Genomic DNA, 17,579 nt, shown 5'->3' with positions numbered 1-17,579 from the left:
TACATGTACAAGCCCTCCAAATTAAAACACAACATAAGCATGTCCTGATCCAATGAGATGGTTCTGTCAAAAACCACAAATCAAAATTCCAAAAATAACACAGCACATCACGTATATTTACTACATTTACTAAGTAATACATTTACTTAGTATTATTGATATCGCAGTTATTTCCCCTTTATTCCAACAAAAAATATGATAATATTGATCTGAATCAAGAAATGGAATGAGTATCTCATTTGCACATGGTACCCTTCATGAATGACAGATTTAAGCTCCAACTGAGAACTAAAATAAAATGAATGAGTATTAAAAGATGAAAATAAGAGCTACATGAGAAGAAAGACACAGGAAATAAGGGTTATGTCTTCTTTGCACAACTTATGAGGTACTGTATATGAGAAGAGGAGATCTTATGTAACCATTTGTTTCCCTCTGGGTTTGTTATTTGGAGCAGTGTGAAGAAAAATGTCCACTTATGCATATATTCCAATTTGAAATGAAGAATCTCTTTCTGAAATAGTCAAATATTTTTTCATATTCATTCCTCCAGAACAGGAAATTGCTTTTGTGAAAATAGTTAACTATTTTACATGCCAAAATGCAAAATAGTGCATTGAGCTCTGCTTTCACAACAATAAACAGTTTATAAGAATATTTGTCAGTCCACATTAAAACATCTTCAGCAGCGACTGAAATTATTCATTTTTGTTGTCCTTGTCTCACAACACAAAGCCCAAGTCGGGGCAGAGGTGTCCAAAAGAGCTGATCATCGCACTACTAAAATGGGATCTTTAAAGAAATCAGAGCTGTGTGATTAAACTGTTCAAACAATGATGGAAGCATGTATTGATCGATGGTGGGCCAAAGGTGTGAGGACATCTCAGGCTGTTGTGGTAACGCTGACTCAGCAGGAGCGTGAGGTGACTTCTTCTTGGCCGTTTCACAGGGATGCTCGGTTTCTCTCCAAGCAATTTGGCAGCCACCAGTCTCTAGCAAATGTAACTAATCACCTCATGTTGGGTACTTGTTTACACCATAAACATTACATCAGACAGCATTTTGTTGGACTTGACTCAACTCCGCCACAATCTTGAACAAACTTAAAGAGCCTCACACTGTCAGAGATAACATGGTGGTGCAATGAGAGGAAAATTTGCCAAACCCCCGTGTGATAGCCAATAAGGAAGTAAAAAATAAAGAGTTATTTTTCAAGAGTCTCACTGGTGCCTTTCTTTCAAAAATAAAATCAGCAGCAAGACCACAGGTTATTTTGTAGTTGTTTGGCTTGTTGGTTATTTTGTGTTTGATTGGTTAGTTGCTTGGTTATTGTTATGTTTTTGCGCATTTGATTTGTTCATTTTTTTCTATCATTTATATACTTTCATTTGATTTTTTTTTTTGTTGTATTGGAATCATGAAGGATGGTTGTGGGCATCATGCATTTACTAACCTCAACACAAAGGCGACAGAATATGTAATCCAGGCTCAGGATTCCTCCAGTCGACCAGAGGATTTATTGCAGGTTGGCAGGAGATGCCAAAAGAGGTGTGTCTTCAGTTGATGAAGTGAGCGCTGATTCAGCAGGGGCTCAGCAGAGGTAAGGTGACTCATTTCTAATCCTCCTAATGAGTGTTTTATTAGTTTAGTTTCATAGACTGAAAAAATTAAAGGATGCAGGAAATTGCACTACAGTATATGGATTTAGGAGGGTTTGCCCAGTAACACGGCAGCCCAGAAAAGCTTGAATGTAGAGTCTAAAAATTATTGTAAACAATTTTGCTTCTAAAATTGTTGTTTCTTCTAGAATATTCAGTAAAACTGCTGTTGGTTAGTTGAATATCTCAATATGCACCTACTTTGAGCAGCCCAGAGGGACCAGTCTATGGAGGCTGCGGTATAAGACCCATGCTACTGTGAAATTAGTAACCTCACTCATTGAATGCAATAAAACTCTTGCCAGAATGGCTTTCACAATGTCAACCCTTTCACAGAAGCAGGAGCACCCACACATATTGCTATAAGGTTTAAACTAGTTAGTGCATTTGTTTGAGATGCATTTGGAAGTGGGGTTTAAACAACTATTGCATCTACTGTTGACAAACCAACAGCCATGAGTGTGTTGTCAAAATCACAAAATACAAATGTCAACATTCCTCAGCCTTCCTATCTTGAATTGTTTATCTTGCTTGGCTGGGTCAACTTGAGTCCTGTGTGTGAAGTTTATTGATCTGTCCTGAGAAAGAGATTGAAAGCTTACTGGTGACAGTTTCCTGCGGACAGCGAAGATTAAGTCACTCTGTCTGGCCGTTCCCTCTCTGACAAACCATGTGATTAGTGTACAATTAAAGCAAACGAGTAGAAAGTAAGGAGAAAGAAAAGTTCGGAGAATGAGAAGGAAGAGTGTGAGGCTGTAGAAATAGGGTAAAATAAACAACCTTGTGAAACAGCATGAGGAGAAGCAGCTCTAGGAGGAGAGCGGAGTGACAAAAATTGAACTTTAAGCAAGCAGGCAGTAATGGCAGTGATACAATACAGAATAGAGCACAGACATAATCTTTTATGGATCATTCATTTCATTTGAATGCATCATCTTTTACTTACAAGAGGCTTCGCTCATCACAGGACGCCGCCAGTAAATATCTCAAGCAAAAATATGGAGTCACGGCGTTCCTCCATGGCACCATTGCAATTCTCAATTTAATATAATACAAAATTTAATACAAACAGTTTCATAAAGAATGCATCTGCCCCTCCAAAATGAGTCTCTATGAGTAAAGACCTTGGGACTGAACAAATAACTCGAAAAATGCAAAACACTTGCGAATATTTTGCTTCAAAACTATTCATACTGTGAGTATGAATATGAAATTGTCACAGTTGGAACACTTGTTCAGTATGGTTCAAATAGATTTGCGCCAGCTTATTTTTTTTTAGAAAAAACAAACAATGGATTCAGCATCATCCTTTCATTTGACAAAAGAAGAGATACGTCCCATTTGCGCTGAGAGAGTGAGACGGGCGCCACACAACATACAGAGAGCTGTAGAGCTGTGATGTGACAGCCGTTCCACGCGGCATGATTGGTTACTGCTTCTATACGCGGTTAGCAAGTTCTGAAAAATTATTCTTGTTCTGGGAAAAATTATAGCACCTTTTTCCTGCATAATGTTCTGTACTCATGACAAAGACACAAGTTTAAAAAAATAAATAAATAAAAACTCCCAATGAATGTAAAAGCGTTAAGACATTAGTCTTATTTTAGTTTGCCCCTCAGCTGAGAATGAGATTTTTAAGAGGCCCCCCTGGTTCATGCTCATTTAACTTTTTTCACCCATCTTCATTCTGTACATTATCATTGTCAAACTCAGCTCCTCAGTCAGTTTTCTCACTCTTCATCTGATGTTCCTCTGGTACTCCGTTCCTATACTCATCTTCCCACTCCTCTTTAATGTCCTGCCATCCTTTTCTTCTCTTTCCTTTTTATTTCCTCTCCCCACGGCTCCTTCTCCTCTGTGCCTCTTAACTGGCACCAAACTTCTTCCTACACTTTTCATAGCTTCAATATTCAAACATCTTTTCTGCAGATTCTTTTGTGCCAACACTGCAGTATTTCATTTTCCATTTTAGTGTTTGTTTTAAGAGCTGCTCATTTAAAAAACAAGCTTAACTGTCATTTTTTCAAATTCACGCCTCCCGAAATAATCTAAAAGGTAACACAGCCCACAAGGATTGTAGAGGTGGAGTTAAATGTCTCTAAAATGGAGAAATTCATTTGTTTGGGTGAGTGGTGGGTGGATAACAATGTACATACAGATTGTGTGTGCTGCGTTGTGCGACGCTGTCACAACTTTGCAGTGCATATTTGTCCTCTGCGGATTACAAATTACTTTTAAACTGACATTTGTTTCAATTCACATGCCATGATAAAAAAAAAAATGTACATCTGCGATGAGTGACATCTGTTTTCAAGCGAGTCAGGAAATCTTGCTTTGATCAAAGTGAAAATGTGCTGAAAAGTATCCTCAATTACGTCATCTTTCCCAATCTTAGTGAGACCTTTGTCCCCACGTATACACTCTCTCCATTTCTGCTTCCATTGCCTCCCTCTCTGCCTTTCATTCTCACCCATTATCAGGCTCACACTCTTCTAAATCCAGAATCTGACTTGTCTTGATTTGGGGCTAATGGTGCTGACTCATAAGAAGTCCAGAGTTTACAGGTTTTTTGATTTCATTGATCAGTTACTCCTCTCTGGTTGAAGCTGTGCCAAATCTCAAATTCAATTGCTTGTTTATTTAAATGAGAGCCTGCAAAATCATGTCACATGGTTCAGCCTAGTGGTAAAGCAAATTTACATTCTGTTGTGTTATTCCATCCTATCTCCCTCTTTCAGTCTTTTTCTCTGCTTCTCCTCCTCCCGAGCGGTAAATGGCCGAGCAGGACCTGCAGTGAACTGACCGTCCACTCAGCAGCTTGAAGCACGTGCATAATGCTGCATTCACGCACATGCACACAGCATCCCATTCTACAGCATTATAAGATAACTGGGGCAGTTATGCACAAGTACACAAAAATGTTGTGCGTTCACACTGTAGACAAATTATCTGCAGTAGTACTGGAGTTCGCAGCTAGAGGAGTCTGTAAGTACGGGCTTGCAGTTGCATCACGTTACACTGTCACAGTATGTCTGGTAAAATGAGCCACTGTGGAGGTCAACATTGCACTGCCATAATCTCAGACATCTCTTAAGCCTAATACATTTTCCTGAGACAACTTTTCTTGTCTGTTCCGGCATCAGAAAGCAGAAGCACTGGTCTGCCAACTTCTGCTGGGAGATGTTTTTAATCTTCTAATCATATCCAGCTCTTCCGCTCCATTTTCGACAGAAAGCTTCTGAGGTCTGTAATATTCCAGTAAACTCTACAACGGAGGGCATTTTCTTTCACTTCCAGCTACCTGATCTCAACTTTCCATCTCTGTAAGCAGCCTCCTTGCATTTAAATATGCTGTCAATTGCTTTGCAAACCCTTCCAAAATCAATGTAAATCTTTGATGCAAAAGTGCACCGTTGTCTTTCCAGCAGCGCGTTCTGCCTTGGGGAACTGTGTCCTCGTGGGCCTTGCTACGTGTACTGGTTCGCATTAAACCGCACGGTAAATGGAAGGGCACCGCTTAGCAAGCTAATTGCAAAATCAGTGCCTCCCCTTTAGGAAGGGAGCTGGCAGCAATGAACATGCAGCAAAGAGGAGCAGAGGACACTCAGTCACACATACTTCAGGAACACATACTACCAAAAAATTAATTAACTTTGTTTTTGTCATACACATGTGAACATATTTTGGCTGCAATTCAAGTAGGAACTATCTGGTTTATGAGTAAAACAATCAGTCAGTTGATTACATACACAAAGAAACAACTTATACTTCAGGTAAAGATGTTTCATTTTGTCTTTGCACATATATGTCAATGTCATTTCTAGGCAAAGGTTTAATATTGAAATGATTAACAACAGGAGCTCCAATCTGTCCAAACAGCATGTAAAAACTAAAATAAAGTCAATTGGTCCAAGGCAAGTTTTAGTAAGAAATATATATATATATTAGAATTGAATAACATATCCAAATATGATGAGACAGTCTGAGAGAAAGGCTGAATAGTTTTTCCATAGCTGAAGGTTGATATGTAGGTCAAGTTCAGCTTTCAGCAGTCACTCTGACAACACCAGCAGGCATATACTCTGCTAGGCCTTCCAGTAGAAGTACATATACACGTACAGAATACTGAAGGGTTGAGGTCAGACACTTAGCAAACATGACCCACTGGGAAAAAAAAAAACGCTCTGTGTATTAGTCCAACCAGAAAAAGACTTCAGGAGAGAAATCAGGAGACATAATTTACACCACCTTGTTGGTGCCATGTGGAGGCAAACTAGGTGTTAAACTCTTCAAGGGTTTGAGGAAAGTGACCCACAGAACACATCTGTTTAAGAGCATTAGAAAAGAGACAAAGGTTTTGTTTCCTGTTATGGGCAACAGGAGAATTCATGCTGGGACAGTAGTTCAAAATGCAGCAGAGTGGACGGCTGAGGTGCAGGATCTCAGTCAGTAGGGGGATTGAGGTGAAGGGTGTAAGCAGGGGCAGAGATGTGAACTGAAGCAAAAGCTTTACCTGTGGTTATGCTCCTGGGAAACAGGTTAGGCACCTGATCTACTAAAGTGTGTCTCTGCATAAAAAACCTGGGGAGGCAGTGTGCTGACTGAACGACCGTGAAAATCATGAAATAACAGTCTGGTTCAGCTTAATTCATTTTCCCACTGTTCAGTTTATTGCAGCTATTGCTGAGGCATAACCAGAGCACTTAAATACAACACAGTTCTGCTGTATACTAGAGCCATCTATGCAAGATCACACTAGCTGATGCCCCCAAGATGAACGCTATAATGAATCTCGAGCTGCCTCAGTGTTTTTCTCATTAAAGTTCAAGAGCTGAGAGTTGAGGGCAGGATTTCTTGAAAAAGACATTTTTAAAGCAAGCTGCAGCCTTGTATTCTCTTTTCACATATTCTCATTTGCAGGATTCAGCACCCTGGTGAAATCATGTGAGGGGATTCGAATGTGATGTTTTCCATTTGAGGCCAGTTTGAGAAAACACGCTGCAGGGGAGCTTCCATTCCCACGACTGTCTGAAGCTGAGGTTGCATTCTCGTACAGCCATGCATATCTCAAAGACTTGCAAGGATCAGTTGGTCCTTCTGTGGGAACTTCAGGGTCCAATCTCTCCCACACAGCTTTCCTTTATAAGCTACCCTCAACTCTGGCTCACACATGTGGACACAAACACACTGACATACGCTCAACCTCAAAGGGGAACCTTTGCTATTACTTCGGGTGCTCACCCACCCCGATTAAAATGTGACAGCTTGCTTATTGCCCTCCTTCTCCTTTTTTTATGTGCTGTCAGCCATTGATTTTCCTGGCCTGATCTAATCCTGAGCTCACATAGCTGGGTATTAATTAGAGAAGGCGATGCAGCAGGAGAGAGAACAAGCGTGAGCCAGTATTACACTCACCCAAGGCTTAAAAACTGCAGGTTCAAAGTTGGATCAAGGGCAGGTAGAGAGAAAGAGGTGCAGATTCTCTTAGTCAACCATCTGCTTTTATTTCATTTGCGCTTTCCAGCCCTCAGGGTCCTCCTGTAAACTATATATCTGGTAATCAAATGTGTAGCATCTCAATACCACACGCCCCCCTTCTCATTTTCCACACTCTTCAGTGCTATTTTTCTCTCCACTCCTGCTCTCCTTATCAGGGTGCAGGTCGCTTGGATCTGAAACCGCTGTATCTGTCACTCAGGAAGGAAACGCTCGCAAAGCCCCCACTGTAAGGAGCACTAGGGTCTCTCTCTCTCTGCCTTTATGGAAACTTGATTGAAGAGAGTTGAAAGGACCTGTCTGCCTGCTTGGGAAAAGAAGAGCAGAGGAGCTCCTGCTTGCCACTCACCATCTGGAGAAACTCACACCCAACATTTTTCTATTTATTTATTTATTTATTTATTGGTCTGTGTGACTTTGCTTCCATCTACTGGGCAAAGGGGAAACTGCCAGGAGACGAGAGGGTGGGGGTGGGGAGGGGGACGCTGTCTGAAGCAGCTTACGTGTCTTGCATGAGTGAGAGTTTATTTCGAATCAGTGAAGGGATCATTGTAATGAGTTACTTAGTTATGACACTTATTGCTGAGTTCGGTAAACAACCGGGCCATCTGTCTCCTCAGCATCCTTCACTCACATCTTTCTCTGCTCTGGGATCCTTCCACACAAACCCTCTCACAGCTCTACCAATACATGACTGAATGGCAGATGTTTTTAATAATTTTTGTCTTCCAAGATTATGACTGGGCTGTAACTGCATTATGTTTAGGTGGGATTTTATTTATTTTCACTTCTGTGTTGTTGTTTTTTTTTTTGTTTGTTTGTTTGTTTTTGTTTTTTCAAGGACGCATAGTACAGCCCTGCTGCAGCACACGGCAATGATAGACAGAGCGATGCATAAAGTATGACGGTGAAATTTGGAAATTTTCAGGCTGTCACTGCAGTACCTGCTCACTAATAAAAAGAAGGATTAACTCAAACTCACATGAAATTCTGTAAAAGTGGCAGTGGAGGTAACTAACCTTGGTCAAGGTCACTGGCTGAAATCCAGATAAATAAAGCAAATCAAACAGTGTTGGAGCATTCAGTTTTTGTGTATGAAATTTAAGTAACTTTTTAAGACCCCCCACCAGGAAAGATACAATAATGAAGGTTCAATCTGTTGGAGACAGTGTGGGTCAAGGGAGGCAAACCACTCACACATATTCTGGGAATGTCCTAAGCTGAGTTCATATTGGAAGGGTATCTATAAAATATTGTGCACAGTATTCAAAATTTATCTACCCATGGACATAGAGTCACTTTATTTGGGCCATATAGTGTGTTTGAAACAGAGGAGGGATATAAAGCTACTCCAGGCCCTTTTGGCGGCGAGTAAAAAATCAATCACCAGAAGGTGGCGAACTACAACTCCGCCTACCATACACGATTGGTATGGGGTAACCTTAGAAATATTTAAGATGGAAAAATTGACTTACTCTCTGAGGGCTCAAAAAGATAAATTCTACCAAATTTGGCAAAAATGGATTGATTTTGTAACCCCAACGAGAACAGATTTTGTATAACTTTGTATAACACCCGGTTTTAACAACTTTCCCTCTATAGTTGAGAAGAATGTAATAATGTAAACTCCCTTCAGTTCAATTGTATATAGTTACTGTTTTTTGAAATAAGTGGGTGAATACGGATGAGCAGTGTCATCTTAATTATACGGACTGTAAGGCATTTAAGGACTGAGTCTTGACACTGGAAAACTGCGACATCTGGATGTTTTCTTTTTCTTTTTTCTTTCTTTCTTTTTAAATTTTCTTTTTATTACATATGTATAGGACTAAAACAAGGAAAATGGGCAGAGTGTGCTATGTAAAATGTCGAAAAGCTGTAAGTTTAATTGTGGTCTTTTTCCAAATAAAAAGATAATTACAAAAAAAAAAAAAGAAATTTAAGTAACTGCAGAAATCTTTAACATAATCAGTCTTCTACACTGATGAGAAAAAAGAAAAAGGGAGGATTGAATCATACATAAACAGAACAAACACGCAACGGTGGCAATTTAAAGCCTATCCGAGGTCCCAAAAATTTCTACTCTTAAGTGACAGCCTCATTTAGTCTCGTCTCGTCTTGTCTGTCTGACCAATCACGTGCTTCTGTCCTTCCAGTAACACCAACTGAGGTGTTGTCATTTCAGTGTAACTTTTTACCTTGAAACTAAATTTCGCATTTGAATAATAACTGAGAGTAGTTGTGCTGCTCTGAATATGTGCTGAAATAATGAAACATTTAATCCAATTAAAATCTCTGGCTACTGAGGTCCGCGAGCATGCAGGAGATACCTTTGCTGGCAATGTGCATGAACTGTTCTAGCATGTATGCTTCTGAAACAACTTGCCAATTTTGTGGAAATGAGAGAACCATAACAGTAAACTATGATCTCTCTCCACTCTGCTCGGGAACAAAGTCTCTCTTGATAGAAGCCTAATGAATCTGTGCATTATAGCAAAAGACAATATTGCACAACTATGATGAGAAGATTATGACAAGCAGAGGTTGTTAGCCCTTGCGCTGCTATATGGCTTGAAAATAAAACGTTTTAGACAGGAAATGAATTCGCCTCACATTTGCGCTCATTACAATGAGGGTAAATTGTTAAGTGTGGCGTGGCTGCCTGCAGGCCAAAGCACGATGAGTACGTTCACATCAGTTTTCTGGTTGGCAGCAGCTGTCTTCTGCCAATTAGACGCATTGTGTGTGTGTGTGTTTGTGCGCATACGTGTGTGTGTGCGTTTGTGCGGATGTGCGTGTTTCTTCATCTCCAAACAAATACATCCCAGTCCTCCTTACCCTCCGGGCACATGCTGCCTGTGCCTCGGCAAGCCTCCTGACAGTGTTCATAGACAAACTCAAACTATCCTCACACTCTCATTAGATTCCCCCAATCTTCCCATACTCATGTCCCTGAACCCACGAGGCCCTGAGTTGCTCTAGGGAAGACAAACACACATAAACTCTCCCTCTCTTGCTCTCATCAATTCAGATCTAGTGCTGTCTAAATGCAGAACAAGCATTGGTGAAAAAGAAAGGGAGAACAGAAGGCAGGCAGAGAAGCCAAGAAGTTAGTGAAAATAAAATAGTCAATGATTGATAGTTCGTGTCAGTTCCAACAGTTCACATGTGATGAAACACAGCAGATACTATATGAATATCCCCTTGGTGTCAGAAATCACTCTGTTCCAGTTCATTGGATAAGATGGGTTAAAACTGATGCTTGCATTTGTTCATAAAATGCTTGTTAAGGATGAAACAACTGTTGCCTGGTCATGGAATTTTATTTCCTGCAGTACTCAACACACTGAAAAAACTGTCCAGTAGTATTTCCTAAAACTGTAGGATCTGGCTGTAGTGGTGTTTTTCCTGCTGTTCTAAAACACAAATGAGAAATTTTATTTCAGATTTGTGGTTAGTGAAGGACTGACAACTGCTTGCAGGCTTTTATTCTGTGCTTCGTGGGCAATGCCTGAAGTGTTTCGGTATTCGCTGGAGTATCGTGACATCTGATTTTTACCCTGTGCCACCTCCTTATGAGTCTGAACACCTAAACACCTGCGTTATGAATGCAAAGAATGACCAAACGTACACATATGGTGGAAATGTTAGCTGTAAGCTGCAACTGCTAAATTTGGGAATTTCCTTCCTTTACCCTTAAAACACAAGCAAATATCTTTGCCATGAAAAGGTCCAAGCAAGTACAAGAACAAAAACAAAATACAATTGGTGACACAGAGTTAACCCTCTAAACGTTTTCTTGCCACACATTATTAAACTAATCAAAGAATGAAGTGGGTCTTTACACTGACTTTTACACGAATTCTACGTTGGGTTACTTTATGGCTGCAAGAGAGATTGTTATACTTGTTAACATCACATATCTAGCATGAAAGACTAAACCACATGTTTTTCAGCCCGACTGATGGGCAGCATTTTCACTGTTATCAAGTGCTGCGATCACTTCTTATCCTTCTTTGTCCTCTTCGAAAACACACAGCGTAAAACAGCTGTGAAAAGTGGGTGGTGATAAGTACATGTCCATAGCTGTTTATGAGGTGAGGATGAATTGCAGTGAAGTGGTACTGTAGTGTCTGGGACATTTTTCTCCTTCTAGTTCACAAAGAAAAAAATGCTTCATTTCTAACCTCATGACAGTAATAATGGAAGGATGGATAAAAGCTTGAGTAATCCAAGGACCTGCATCCAGACTGATTTCTTCATGGCACTGTGGACCATGAGTCGCTCACACAAGCAAACGTGTGTGCACCAATAAGCACTAATGAGGGTTGTGTGCCAGTTTTGACAGCTGTGTTTGTGTGAAACCTTTGGGCGCTGAGACCTTAAACAGGCTGCCTGCCCATCCCTGCTGTTGGCCTGGCTCAAACCAATGGCACAAACACACACGTACAACAAACACACGGAAACACTGAAAAACAAAACAAAAAAACAAAACCAGCTGAAACGATGTGAGAACTGGCAGAAAAGGAACACGTTTATCAGGCGACCCTTTGTTTTTACCCACACACTAAAACTGTGGACAAACATGACTATATCAACTTTTCGCCTACCGAAAACACCATCATTCCACCTTAAAGAGGGGAACCACCAACCATTGCCGTCTCACAAGACAGAGAGACCTGAAAATGACAGCAGTCTGTTGGAAGGTCACAGCCTGTGCACTACATATCCATTTAAGCTTTTTGGCATAGCGATCTGCTATGATAATGGCTACCCAGAGGGCGAAGTCTCTGGATGGATGGAGCCGTTTCAATCTCAGAGTGGCAGACCTCAGTGACCTTGTCAGGAGGTGGCTGAGGTCCTGGTGACTGACGAGACTCCCCACAGGCACAGCGCATAGCAGAGAGCATGACTCGCCTCTGTTGCAGTGGAGAGTGGTGGGAAGAGAAAGATTAGACGAGGAGCCCAAGTCTCAGGCTCAGATACAAGGGAGAAAGAAGAACAGAGAGGTGCTGGATAAAGTCAGGTGTTGTACGTCAGGAAGAAGACATGCAGGGAAAGCACCCTAAAAGACGAGGGGAGCCCCGGGTAGCTCACTTGGTAGAGCACACATATTAAGGCTGAGTCCTTACCACAACAGCTTTACTACAGGTTATTCTCTCTCGCTCTCCCTCTCTGTCTCTCTCTTGCCTTTCCTGTCTTTCTCCAGTGGTCTCTATCTAAAAGAAGCACAAATGCCAAAATAAAAAAAAAAAAAAAGTTAGTCAAGAACTGAGCGACAGCCAAAAAGAAATATTAGTATGCCACTGTTGTTCTTCTGGCCACTTACAAACAGCATGCTAACTATTTGTCACTGACACCATTTCTCAGCAGCAGGTGCTGTTCAGAACTAAGGCTGAAAGACATAAATGGGAGTTGGGAATAGAAGGCACACACAAGCAACAAGCAAAAGCGGTGTATTTATACTGGTTTAGAACATACTGAGCATACAGATGGATAGAGAAGCAGTGGATTGTGCTCCACAAGGGGTTTGAAAAGTTTTTATGGACACAACTGGGTTGTTGCTTGGAACAAACATAGGTTTTTGGCAGAACATTGGCCACATCACAGTGAAGCTGTAGCAAAAGAAAAATATAAAAATATACTATGATTATCCATTCGAAATGTGCAGAACACACACATACAAAAATACAGTGCTCTTTCTAATTCACTTCTGGGCTTTCCTGCAAAGAGTCTTTGGACTTTCTCATCCCCACACTGTCAGAGCATATTGAAGCAGTGTGTAAGTAAGGTCTGTCTGTCTGTTAACCTGGAAATTCTCAGCTCGTAGAGCCTGGTGATAAGAATGATGTTCAACCCAATAATATATGAAAGAAAAACTTCCTTCTGCAAACTCACAAGTCCACAGATGTCCAAAGCGAACAGTGTTGGACATGTTTACATCTGTGAACGTGCACAGAAGTCAAGTCCACTCCAGAGACCATAATACAGTAGAAACCAGCTCCTGTGGTTTGGCCCCAGGGTAATTCATTCATATGAGTATGGGCTGCTGTGACCTGCGAATGTGATGGAACGCCAGATGGATGGAAAGATCAATTATTAAAATTTTGACTGATGGTTGTGGCATAAAACAGCACTGTTTGCTCCAAGTAACACATGCTAGATCCTTTAACATAAGAGTCATTCACACAATTCAATCAATGACCATCCAGACACTTCATCTGTAATTTTCTACTGCATTTTCATGTAGGTGGATGGAGAGGAGAAGAGAGGAGAGGAGGAAAGAGGAGAGGCTTGATACTCCTGTTTCTTCACTTAAGCTATGCAACGCTCTCTCAGGCACTGGTTATAATGCTGGTTGGGTTGTATCTGTCTCCTGGCACAGCTGTTACACCATGATGCCAGCAGTTTAGAGGTTGGGTTGTGTGTGTTGTCACTGCGCACCACCTGTGTCTATGCTGGCAGGTTGGGTTTGGCATACATTGTGAGAGAATTCTGCCTCTCCCTTAGTCCATGTTTCACACTTTGAAAATCCCTTCCTCAGCTGAGAGAAGTGCTTAGTGTAACTGTGCAGGCTGGGCATTATGACATTATCTCATGTTGTTTTAGGCCATTGCAGGAATAAGGAAACGTATGCCTCAACGTGTGAGAGAATCAGTGGGCAGGACTGCTGCAAGGGAAAATTAAATTTAGAGGATTAATGTGTCAGTGTGATGAAGTACCTTAATTTTTCATATATTTAATTCGTTGTATTACTTTATTTGAGATGTACCTAAAAAATGACTTCTCAAATGAATCTATATTACAATGTGAACAATATATCTCTGACCTCCATACTTCTCGCTTCAGAATACTGCGTAGGCATATAATGTGGGCCGCAGGCCAGCTCACCCTGATTCATTCAGGCTTTAGCTCAACTGGGCAGCTCAGATATGAACGCTCCTGTTTTTGTTTTTTGTTTCTTCAGATCAATCTCAGTCAAAAGTCAATGTTTAACCATTTGTTAAAGATATAATAATTGATCAATTGCCTCCAGGTTATCACTACGATTGGTCTTTTACTTCAGCAAACCCTCCTTCCTTGACCAGATGCTTTGTCAGAAGTACAACGGTTGACTAACTGTTTTAATGAGAGTAAATGATCAGTCAGTTAATAATAACTCATATAGTTTTTCCACACGACAGCAGAAGACAGCATCAGGAGTTGGTTACCTTGTTGAGGAGTCGGAGGTGTATGGCTGTTACCTGCAACTCTTCATCTGTGTGGCTCCTCCTTCTGGTTCCAGTACTCACTGCAATATTTAAAATGTACTTGATGAGCAAAAATGGTTTGAAAGGCTTTGTATTACTTTGTGCTAATCTTTGACAAATAAATTTCTTATTTTGTTACAATAAAAGGTTGCACGTATTATAGGCTACCTGCTGATAATGAAAGCGTAGCCAGTAAATAGACCTGATAATACTGAGCCAGCATCTACACGCTGGATCACACACGCATCCTTTCCTGCAAATTCCTGATGTGTGCAAGAAATTCCACTAACAGTGAAAACTAACTTGTAAAGTTGCAATTGCAGAATGTAAATACACTGAACTACAGAATTGCAGTCTGCTCTTTTGTAGTTTATCTGTCAGTATGAACAAGTCATCGTGCTTGGAAATGTGAAGACTGTATAGTTACAAGACAAAAACATGATTTCTTAGCAACACAGCACATGTATTTCCCTCTTGACAATCATGATAGTAATTTGGCCAAACTGATTGCCTTTCTTAGAAACCTAATCATTTACCATAACTCAGTAATTACTGCTGATCACTGAAAACTGAAAGCAATCAATAGATGTTATTTTCAGTGTCAGGGTTTATCCTAACACATGCCAACATCGTTGCCTTAAGCCAGCAAACAAAAGAAAATCAATTTCACACAACTATCGATAATGCAGCAGTTCTAGTGATTTAATCTGATGTTAATGGCTATAACATTGAGGCAATTATATGTTATGCTGTCCTTCACACTTGTTTTTTTCTTTGCATTGAGAAATAATTACCTGAACAGTCAACAAATGGTAATGAGTTGAGAGAAGTGAAGTCACAAATGCAGCTGAATGTTGATCCAATCCTACACATTCACTGATGTCTAATCCACGTGTTTGCAGAAAAAGAACAAGAGTAGGCAGTCGGCTGCAGATTTTATCCACTATTTGGAAGGGACTAAGCTTCTTGGAGGGGGGCTGGGAAAACAGTTCTTTAAGTCCTCTAAAAATAAATTTACAATTAATGCTGAATTCCAAAGACCTGCTGTGATTTGAGTGATTTAGTCTAGATGTATTCCCTGCTGAATGCAATTGTTTAGGTAATTTACATGTGAGATTGAAAGATTATAGTGTTATTCATTGCCCAACCTATTTTCTTATGTTTGTACCCACTTACTTTCTTTCCAGTTCAGATGCAGACACATTCCAGCGTGAACAAGGTGGAAAACAACGACACACCACAGACAGGTTGCAGGTCAGTTTCAGGGTCAACGCAATTAGGAACCTCATTCACACACCTGTGGTCAATTAAGTCTGTGGGAGGAACGTAGCAGAGAAATGGAAATACCACACTGACCAGGATGAGGATGAGTCGAAACTGTGATTAAACACATGTTCTTCCCCCTCATTATGTCAGCTGTTTAGTTTTGATGAAGGAGGAAATTTAAAGGTTATCCAAGTTCCAAAAACACAAACAGATCACTCAAATGACACATACATAGCCACACGCATACAGTGCAGTGGTAGCAACTAATGTGTGCCAAATAATTTAATAACAGCTCAAAATGTAACAGATCATACATGAATCCCACCAAACCTGTTAGTTGTATACCCCAAAAATGCAAAGGACTTCTTGCATTCATTAATTATGACCTCATAAGTATGTGAGATATAACATACTTGATCCATAAGAATCATACTGACTGATAATGCAGCTCATTTGAAACCAGAACAGTGACTGTAGATTTATCTTATTAGTCTGTTTTATTAGAAAATGTATATGACTGATATAACCTGTGCTTTCCTTGTATTTAGACTGACAGGCTACCAGAGCTAGCTGGCTTGCGGGCAACAAAAATCTATAAAGAGCACAAAAATTATTTCTGTGGCTGTGTTCCAATCTTTTGCTACAGTTTACATGCAAACATTTTGTGGCAGTGGTTAATTTTATGTTGTGTTTAAACCCCAGACCACTAGATGGCAGTGTTGTTACCCATCTTCTGCCATTTGACTCTACCACTCCACACGGGAACAACATTAACTCAAACGGGAGGAAGTTAAAGCATAATCACAAAAAGCACAAGCCTGCTGAAGAATATACCATAATGTGTTTCGCCATTTTGACTCGAAACCCCAATATTACGTATTGCATTGCCAGTTTCTTGCAAATACGCAGCTGCACTGTAGAGACATGATGACGTATTTTCTGCCAAAGTGTCTGGACAAGTTCAACTCTGTATTACTTGTCTGTGACAATCATGCAGTTCTTTGTCCCTGATTCTCACATTTCCCTCCTATTTCCTGTTTGTTTCTCTGACCTTTTTCTTCAGTGACATCATGGGGCCCTCATAAAGCTTTAAGACAGTGAAAAGCCCCCGTCCTTCTGTTTCATATGCCCGAGTACTCCACCCGTTCATCCTCCATCCAGACTCCACTTTCATTAATCAGACGCCATCGCACATTGCCGTTCGGTTAAAATTATTCAGCAATTTATTGAATCATTTGATGACCAACATTGAACAAAAATTCATATAGTTTGTTTTAAATTGCAAATAATAAAACGCAGGTATAGCCATTGCACAATATATATTCATCTGTAACAAAAAAAACACTGAAGGAGGCCATCCATCATCATGTGACTCCTACATAAACACTGCATGAGTATAGAAGCGCAGCCAATTTTCTTGAACAATACAAACCTTCATGTTTATGCAAACATGTGGCACACTTCCATATCTGTACATCACGTATTGCACATCACTAATGAGCAACAGCAGGAACCACCTACTCTGAATGCAATGTTCAATACTCTGTGTCCAAATTCAATTCGTTCTGCTCAAGGTTAATTGTTTTCTAGAGCAGACACAAATGGCTTGTAAGTAGCATGTTCATGCAGCTGTTGGTACATGTTTATGTGTGTGTTTGTGTGCATGTCTGCCCCTGTCAGACCAAATCAGCATCACAATTAATGTCAAATTGTAAATAAAAGAGGCGTATGTTTACCCACCTCTTGTGAATACGTACACAGTGACAAACACACACAGGCTAATGCATTCTGCAAGTAAATGCTCAGCTGTGTTTTTGCATGAATAAACAATCAGTCCCCGTCAGTCAGTCAAACGAGAGACAAACAAATGTAGACAAACAGTGGGGGGAAAAAAACATATGCAGTTTAC

General features: G+C 40.4%; 1 long non-coding RNA gene across 1 annotated transcript in view; it reads right to left on the bottom strand.

Annotated features, from left to right (window-relative positions):
- Window positions 1–15,761, bottom strand: part of LOC124071128 — a 42,410-nt gene extending 26,649 nt beyond the window's left edge. The window contains exons 1-2 of the long non-coding RNA XR_006845290.1: window positions 15,581–15,761; window positions 14,366–14,445 (exon numbers count right to left, since the gene is read on the bottom strand). This is a non-coding gene — a long non-coding RNA (uncharacterized LOC124071128). The remainder of the gene's footprint in view (window positions 1–14,365; window positions 14,446–15,580) is intronic.
- Window positions 15,762–17,579: the final 1,818 nt, after the last annotated feature.

The sequence above is a fragment of the Scatophagus argus genome, chromosome 14 (genome assembly GCF_020382885.2).
Source record: "Scatophagus argus isolate fScaArg1 chromosome 14, fScaArg1.pri, whole genome shotgun sequence".
Lineage (NCBI taxonomy): Eukaryota > Metazoa > Chordata > Actinopteri > Scatophagidae > Scatophagus > Scatophagus argus.
Note: the sequence above shows the minus strand (reverse complement) of the source record. Positions and strands in the feature narration are given on the sequence as shown.